This window comes from Micromys minutus (assembly GCF_963924665.1).
Source record: "Micromys minutus genome assembly, chromosome: 29".
Lineage (NCBI taxonomy): Eukaryota > Metazoa > Chordata > Mammalia > Rodentia > Muridae > Micromys > Micromys minutus.
In genome coordinates, this window is record NC_137964.1 from 10819104 (window position 1) to 10827687 (window position 8584).

The 8584-nt window shown below is 42.5% G+C and overlaps 2 pseudogenes across 2 annotated transcripts; both read left to right on the forward strand.

Annotated features, from left to right (window-relative positions):
* Positions 1–2144: 2144 nt before the first annotated feature.
* LOC308439126 (small EDRK-rich factor 1-like) lies at positions 2145–2331 on the forward strand (annotated as a pseudogene). Its single transcript has one exon. The product of its transcript is annotated as a small EDRK-rich factor 1-like (transcript).
* A 1264-nt stretch (positions 2332–3595) lies between these two features.
* Positions 3596–8358, forward strand: LOC308439416 (DNA topoisomerase 2-alpha-like; annotated as a pseudogene). Its single transcript has 2 exons — positions 3596–5824; positions 5985–8358. The product of its transcript is annotated as a DNA topoisomerase 2-alpha-like (transcript).
* The last annotated feature ends 226 nt before the right edge of the window (positions 8359–8584 follow it).

Consider the following 8584-nt stretch of genomic DNA (forward strand, 5'->3'; position numbering starts at 1 on the left):
GAGCGAGGTAAGGGAGATCCAGTCCACACCAAGAGGCAAACTCCCCAGGGAGTTAAGGAATGGGTGGAGAGGGGCTCCTGAAAGTATCCCTTCAGGAGGACAAAAAGTATGATGTCTGGAGAGACAGGGATGAAATGGCTAGGAGTACCCTGGTCTATATGAAGAAGTGAAGTCGTCTGTGGATAGAGTTGGGATGGGAGGTGTGGCAATTGTAAGCAGGGCTGGGCATGAAATGGGAGAGCTCAAAATGGAGGACAGGAAGGATCGTGAAAATTCTCTACCTGAGTCTTAGCCCTGTGTGGAGGGACCTTGGTAGAAAGTGTTGTAGGTGGCTGTGGCTGACACAAAGCTATTGGAGATGGGCTAGAAGGAAAGGCAGAGAGAGTTCACAGAAGAAAGCTAAGGTAGGTTTCCATGTTAATATTGCAAAGCTTCATATGACAAACCTATGGCCAAACTATACTGAAAGCAAAGTCCCTAAAATCAGGAGCCACTTCCCACTCCTTTTACTCTTACTCAAAATGGTGCTTTAAATCTCAGCCTAAACAACGGGAGAAGAACATAAAAGGTATACAAATAGGAAAGAAAGAACTCAAGGAGTCCTTATCCGCAGACAATGCAATTCTGCATGCTCCTAAAGGACACTAAAGACCCCATAAGAAAAGTCTTGGAATGATCATGTTCTTCAAAGGGATAGAACACAAACAAAACACACAAAAATAAAGTTGCCTGTCTTTACTGCCCATAGAAACGATTCTAAGAAATAAACCGGGAAAATAAAACCATTCACAACTCAAAAGGTGAAGCAAAAACTTGGAATAGGTCTAAGGAAATGAAATACTTCTATAATGAACTCTAAAACGGGGAAGGAAGAAACTTCAGCGGACGAAGGGACCTTTTCCTCTCATGGCTCTATCTCGTCCTGTGAAAACAGCTGCCCAAGCAACCCAAGTCAGTGTTCGTCTCACTAAAATCTCAAAGGCATTCCTCACAAAAAATATTTTAAATCGTGTCAGTGTCAACATGAAAGCAAAACAGAACAGGTGCCCACAGCACTGTGGGCAAAAGGAAAAAAACGCTAGAGTTAGCACCATCCCTGACTTCGAGCAGTGAGTTCTAGTAACAGAAACGTGGTGCCGGCAAAAACCTAAGATGCGCAGATCAATGCAGTGCAGAGGAGGATGAGGCAGGCAGAAGATAAAGGCCCTTCCCTTGCTGTGGAGCCCTAATGACCCAAGTTCGATCCCCGGGACCTACATGATGGTCCTACCCAGAGATCAGGAGAGAACCAATTTCTGCAAGATGTTCTCTGGCATCGCCTCCACACATGTTATAGTGGCTATCCACACATATAAATACCAAATAAAGCTAATAAAAACAATTTTAAGAGGACATGAATTTAAACCAACACAGCTATCGGTACTATTTTTTTTCCATGATACCAAAAACATGTATTGGGATAAAAATATTTTCAACAAATAATACTTGGGAAACTAGATAACTTCACATGGAAAACTGAAAGTGAACCATATTTCTCTTTCTTTCTGTACAAAAATCAGCTGGTCCAAAGATGTTTTAAATAATTATTCTGCTTATCTTGCAAGTATTAGTATTTTGCCTGTGGATATGAATGTGCACCGCGTGCTTGTCTGGTGCCCACAGAGGTCAGAAGAGGGCATTGGAGTCTCTGAAACTGGCAGTCATGGACCACCAGGTGCATTCTGGGAACCGAACCTGGGTCCTCTGCAGATGTTCTTAGCTTCTGAACCATCTCTCCATCCTCAATAGGTCAAAGATTTTAATCTGAATGTGTTCAAGGGAAAAGTAAGCAACACCTTCAGGATATGAGGACAGGGGTGACTTTATGAATAGGACTCCAATTGCTCAGAAAAATAACTGACAAATGAGACATCATAAAATTGAAGAGCCCTTATACAGTTAAAAAGAAAAGTGAACACATAGTCATTGAATAGGAGAAAACCTTTACTCGGTACATCTAACAAAGGATTAAGATCTAGAACATAAGACAGGGTGAGGCGTCGCCAAGGCTCAGCCTTCCCCAGCACCGGGCAGTGACCGCTGCTAAGCGTTTAAGCCGCCATTGCTTCTAAGTCGCTGTCTTCCAGTCTCCGGTGGAGGTCAACATGGCCTGTAGAAATCAAAGAGAAATTGCCTGACAGAAAAATATGAGAAAGACCCAGGAAATTAGCAAAGGAAAAAGAAAAGAGGATAGCTTGACACATCTCAGAGAAGCAGAGGGATTCAGAGATTGTGCAACAAGAGCAGAAGGTAGCCAGTGAAAAGAAATCTATGCAGACAAGAGAAAAATGATGACTGGCTTTTTGGAAACCCTGGGTGCTATTGCCAGCAGTGCACCTTGCACTCATAGATCAAAATATCACAGAGTGACTAATCATTACATGTGTTATAACTTGTCCTTATAAAACTATGTTAAACTTTACTTATCAGCCTTGCTTAATGTGATGTTTTAAGACCATTCATCAAAGAATAAAGAACTGACCATGCATGGAACATTAAAAAAAAAAATCTAGAACATATAAAGAACTCAGAAAACTAGAGCCAGGCAGTGGTACCATACACCTTTAATACCAGCACTCAAGAGGTTGAGGCAGGTGGATCTCTTGAGTTTGAGGCCAACCTGGTCTACACAGAGAATCCCTTCCTCAAGAAGAAGAAGAAGGAGGAGGAGGAGGAGGAGGAGGAGGAGGAGGAGGAGGAGGAGGAGGAGGAGGAGAAAGAGAAGAAGAAGAAGAAGAAGAAGAAGAAGAAGAAGAAGAAGAAGAAGAAGAAGAAGAAGAAGAAGAAGAAGAAGAAGAAGAAGAAGAAGAAGAAGAAGAAGAAGAAGAAGAAGAAGAAACAACCAAACAAAACCTCTAGATAATATAACAGCTTTATCAAGAAATATGGGCTTTTAGTGGTATTCGTCTTTAATCCTAGTACTTGGGAGGTAGCTCTCCATATGTTTCAGGTCAGCCAGGGCTAGAGAAAAAGACCTGGGTGAAAAAGAGCAGAGGAGGTAATGACATGGCAGTCATGCACAAGTCTGACTTGTCAATAGTCAGTCATGGATGGAAGAGGACTCTGATAGGGTCCTACCTGCCCCTGCTGAACTCTGTGCTACCCGTGAATTCTGAGAGAACTGGCTTTAGTTATATACTCATGGTCTGTATATACTCACAACTGTCTAACTCTAGTTCCAGGGGTGGTCTGATGCCCTCTTCTGGCCTCTGTGAGCACTGCATGCACATGGGGCACGTGCACACATCGGGCACTGGTGCACATAAAATTAAGATAAATAAATGAGTGGTGGGGGCACACACCTTAATCGCAGCAGTCAAGAGGCAGAGTCAGACAGATCTCCAAATGTGAGGCCAGCCTGGTCTACAGAGAGACAGGCCTGGAGCCTGTCAGGGACACACCACACACACACACACACACACACACACACACACACACACACACACACACACACTGTGTGTGAGAGAAACAGAGGAAAGAGAGGAAAGAATAACATCCCGAGGGTCGCTTGGTTTTGTTGCTTTCAGGATTCTCGAGTCCCTTCAGGACCGTCACCATGGAGTTGTCACCGCTGCAGCCTGTGAATGAAAATATGCTAATGGACAAAAAGAAGAATAAAGATGGCAAGAGAAGACTGTCCATTGAAAGGATCTGTCAGAAGAAAAAAAACACACAACTGGGACACATACTGCTCCGCCCAGATATCTACATTGGTTGGGTGGAGTTAGTGACCCAGCAAATGTGGGTTTATGATGAAGATGTTGGTATTAACTACAGGGAAGTCACTTTTGTTCCTGGTTTGTATAAAATCTTTGATGAGATTCTAGTTAATGCTGCTGATAACAAACAAAGGGACCCAAAAATGTCTTGTATTAGAGTCACAATTGATCCAGAAAATAATTTAATTAGTATATGGAATAATGGAAAAGGAATTGCTGTTGTTGAACACAAAGTTGAGAAAACGTATGTCCCAGCTCTCATATTTGGACAGCTCCTAACCTCCAGTAACTATGATGATGATGAGAAGAAGGTGACAGGTGACCGAAATGGTTATGGAGCTAAACTGTGTAACATATCCAGCACCAAATTTACTGTGGAAACAGCCAGTAGAGAATACAAGAAAATGTTCAAACAGCCATAGATGGATAACATGGGGAGAGCTAGTGACATGGAACTCAAGCCCTTTAGTGGAGAAGCTTATACATGCATTACCTTCCAGCCTGACTTATCTAAGTTTAAAATGCAAAGCCTGGATAAAGATATCATTGCACTGATGGTCAGAAGAGCATATGATATCGTTGGCTGTGCTGAAGATGCCAAAGTCTTTCTCAATGGAAATAGGCTGCCAGTAAAAGGGTTCCGTAGTTATGTGGCTATGTATTTGAAGGATAAGGTAGATGAAACTGGGAACTCACTGAAGGTGGTACACGAACAAGTAAATCCCTGGTGGGAAGTGTGCTTAACAATGAGTGAAAAGGGCTTTCAGCAGATTAGCTTCGTCAACAGCATTGCTACTTCTAAGGGTGGCAGATTATGTAGCTGATCAGATTGTGAGTAAACTCGTTGATGTGGTAAAAAAGAGGAACAAGGGCGGTGTTGCAGTGAAGGCCCATCAGGTGAAAAAAATCACATGTGGAGTTTTTAAATTCCTTAATCAAAAACCCAACTTTTGACTCTCAAACAAAAGAGAACATAACTTTACAAGCCAAGAGCTTTGGATCAACATGTCAACTAAGTGAAAAATTCATCAAAGCCGCAATGGGTTGTGGTATTGTCGAAAGCATACTAAACTGGGTGAAGTTTAAAGCCCAAATCCAATTAAACAAGAAGTGTTCGACTGTGAAACAAACCAGAATCAAGGGAATCCCCAAATTTGATGATGCCAACAATGCAGGGAGCCGAAACTCTGCAGAATGCACACTTATCTTGACTGAAGGAGACTCAGCCAAAACTGTGGCAGTTTCAGGCCTTGGAGTGGTTGGAAGAGACAAATATGGGGTGTTCCCTCTTGGAGGAAAAATGCTCAATGTGCGAGAAGCGCCTCATAAACAGATCATGGAAAATGCTGAAATGAACAATATCATCAAGATTGTGGGTCTTCAGTACAAGAAAAACTATGAAGATGAAGATTCATTGAAAACTCTTCGTTATGGGAAGATCATGATTATGACAGATCAGGACCAAGATGGTTCCCATATCAAAGGCTTGCTGATCAATTTTATCCATCACAATTGGCCATCTCTTCTGTGACATCGTTTTCTAGAAGAATTTATCACTCCTATTGTAAAGGTGTCTAAAAATAAGCAAGAAATGGCATTCTATAGTCTTCCAGAGTTTGAAGAATGGAAGAGTTCAACTCCAAATCATCAGAAATGGAAAGTCAAATACTACAAAGGCTTGGGCACCAGCACATCAAAGGAAGCTAAGGAATATTTTGCAGATATAAAGTGACGTTGTATTTTGTTCAAATACTCTGGCCCTGAAGATGATGCTGCAATCAGCACAAGTGGATGATCGAAAGGAATGGTTGACCAATTTTATGGAAGGTAGAAGACAAGGGAAATTACTTGGCCTTTCTGAGGATTATTTGTATGGACAAACCACTAGTTACCTGACCTATAATGACTTCATACACAAAGAACTTATCCTCTTTTCAAACTCTGATAATGAAAGATCTATCCCATCTAGGGTTGATGGTTTGAAACCAGGTCAGAGAAAGGTTTTGTTTACTTGTTTCAAACGGAATGACAAGCGAGAGGTGAAGGTTGCCCAGTTAGCTGGGTCAGTGGCAGAAATGTCCTCTTATCACCATGGTGAGATGTCACTAATGATGACCATTATCAGTTTGGCTCAGAATTCTGTGGGTAGTAATAATTTGAACCTTTACAGCCCATTGGTCAGTTTGGTACCAGGCTACATGGTGACAGGGACTCAGCTAGTCCTAGGTACATCTGTCCTCTTATCACCATGGTGAGATGTCACTAATGATGACCATTATCAGTTTGGCTCAGAATTTTGTGGGTAGCAATAATTTGAACCTTTACAGCCCATTGGTCAGTTTGGTACCAGGTTACATGGTGGCAGGGACTCAGCTAGTCCTAGGTACCAGGGCTACATGGTGACAAGGACTCAGCTAGTCCTAGGTACATCTTTACAATGCTCAGCCCTTTGGCTCGGTTGTTGTTTCTACCAAAAGATAATCACACATTGCGGTTTTTATATGATGATAACCAGCGTGTTGAGCCTGAATGGTACATTCCTATTATACCCATGGTGCTGATAAATGGTGCTGAGGGAATTGGTACTGGGTGGTCCTGCAGAATCCCCAACTTCGATGTTCGTGAAGTCGTAAATAATATCAGACGGCTGTTAAATGGAGAAGAGCCTCTGCCCATGCTCCCAAGTTATAAGAATTTCAAAGGTAGTACTGAAGAACTGGCTTTAAGTCATTATGTGATTAATGGAGAAGTGGCTATTCTGGATTCCACGACAATTGAAATCTCTGAGCTTCCTATCAGAACATGGACCAAGACATATAAAGAACAGGTTCTAGAACCCATGTTGAATGGCACCAACAAGACACCCCCTCTGATAACAGACTTTAGGGAATACCATACAGATACCACTGTGAAGTTTGTCATAAAGATGACTGAAGGAAAACTGGCAGAGGCAGAGAGAGTGGGACTCCACAAAGTCTTCAAACTCCAGGCTAATCTCACTTGCAACTCTACGGTGCTTTTTGACCATGTAGGTTGCTTAAAGAAATATGACACTGCGTTGGATATTCTCGGAGACTTCTTTGAGCTCAGGCTTAAATATTATGGATTAAGAAAAGAATGGCTTCTAGGAATGCTTGGTGCAAAATCTGCTAAACTGAATAATCAAGCCCGCTTCATATTAGAGAAAATAGATGGCACAATAGTCATTGAAAATAAACCTAAAAAAGAATTAATTAAGGTTCTGATTCAGAGAGGATACGATTCTGATCCTGTGAAAGCCTGGAAAGAAGCTCAGCAAAAGGTTCCAGAGGAAGAAGAAAATGAAGAAAGTGACACTGAGACCACTGACTCTGCAGCAGAGTCGGGACCAACCTTCAACTACCTTCTCGATATGCCCCTGTGGTGTCTAACCAAGGAGAAGGATGAACTGTGCAGGCAAAGGGACGAGAAGGATCAAGAGCTCAACACATTAGAGCAAAAGAGTCCATCGGATTTGTGGAAGGAAGATCTGGCTGTTTTCATTGAAGCACTAGAGGTTGTAGAAAGCAAGGAAAAACAGGATGAACAAGTCGGACTTCCTGAGAAGGGAGGGAAAGTGAAGGGGAAGAAAGCACACGTGTGAAGTCCTGCCTTCTTCTCGGGAAAAGAGAGTCATTCCCCGAGTGACTATGGAGATGAAAGCTGAGGCAGAGAAGAAAATTAGGAAGAAAATTAAGAGTGAAAACACTGAGGGCACATCTGCTGAGGATGGTGTGGGACCAGGAAGCCTACGGGAAAGATTAGAGAAGAGGCAGAAGAGAGAGCCAGGTACCCGGGCAAAGAAGCAAACTACATTGCCGTTTAAACCTATCAAAGATGGGAAAAAAAAAAATCCCCCGCTCTGATTCTGAATCAGATATGAGCAGTAACGAAAGTAATTTTGATGTTCCTTCACAAGAAAAGGGGACAAGAACTGCTACAACAAAAGCCAAATTCGTAGTGGATTTAGACTCCAATAAAGAGTTCTCAGGTTTGGATGAAAAGGAAGAGGATGAGGATTTCCTCCCATTAGATGATAGTCCACCTAAGACCAAAATCCCTGCAAAAAAAATACTAAAAGAGCACTGAAGCCACAAAAAAGCTCCATGCCAGTAGTTGATCTTGAAAGTGATGCTAAGGACAGTGTGCCGGCTTCTCCAGGAGCTCCTGCTGCTGACTTCCCGCTGAAACTAAACCCTTAAAGCCATCCTCCAAACAGACTGTGGGAGTGAAGAAAACAACAACCAAAAAGCCAGTCTTCAATCTCCACTGCTGGCACCGGAAAGAGAGCTGTCACAAAGGGAACCAAATCAGATCCAGCCTTTAGTGCTCATGTCTCTGAAAAGCCTGCTCCGACCAAAGCCAAGAACAGTTGCAAAAGGAAACCGTCTTCTTCTGACAGCTCTGACTCGGATTGTGAGAAAGAAATGTCTAAAGGTGCCACAAGCAAGAAATCCAAGGGAATGGAGCAGGATTTCCACATGACATAGACGACAATGTGGCTCCTCGAGAAAAATCTGGACGAGCGAAGAAGTCAGTTAAGTACCAGGAGGAGTCAGATGACGATCTCGATCTCTTCTGAGGTGTGAGGGAACGTTTCAGAATGGTTTTACTAAGCCGGGTTAGTCTTAAAGTTCATCCTTAACCCCCTCTGAATTTAATTTGGGGAAGACTTTTTTTTTTTAAATAAGAGTATCCAAGTGAGTCTTAACATCAGTAAAGTATTTTAAGAGGCAAGAACAGGGTAAACAAACTTACCAGCAAGAGTGATGGCAAGCAGGGCAAGGAGGAGCAAAAACTTTCTCCTT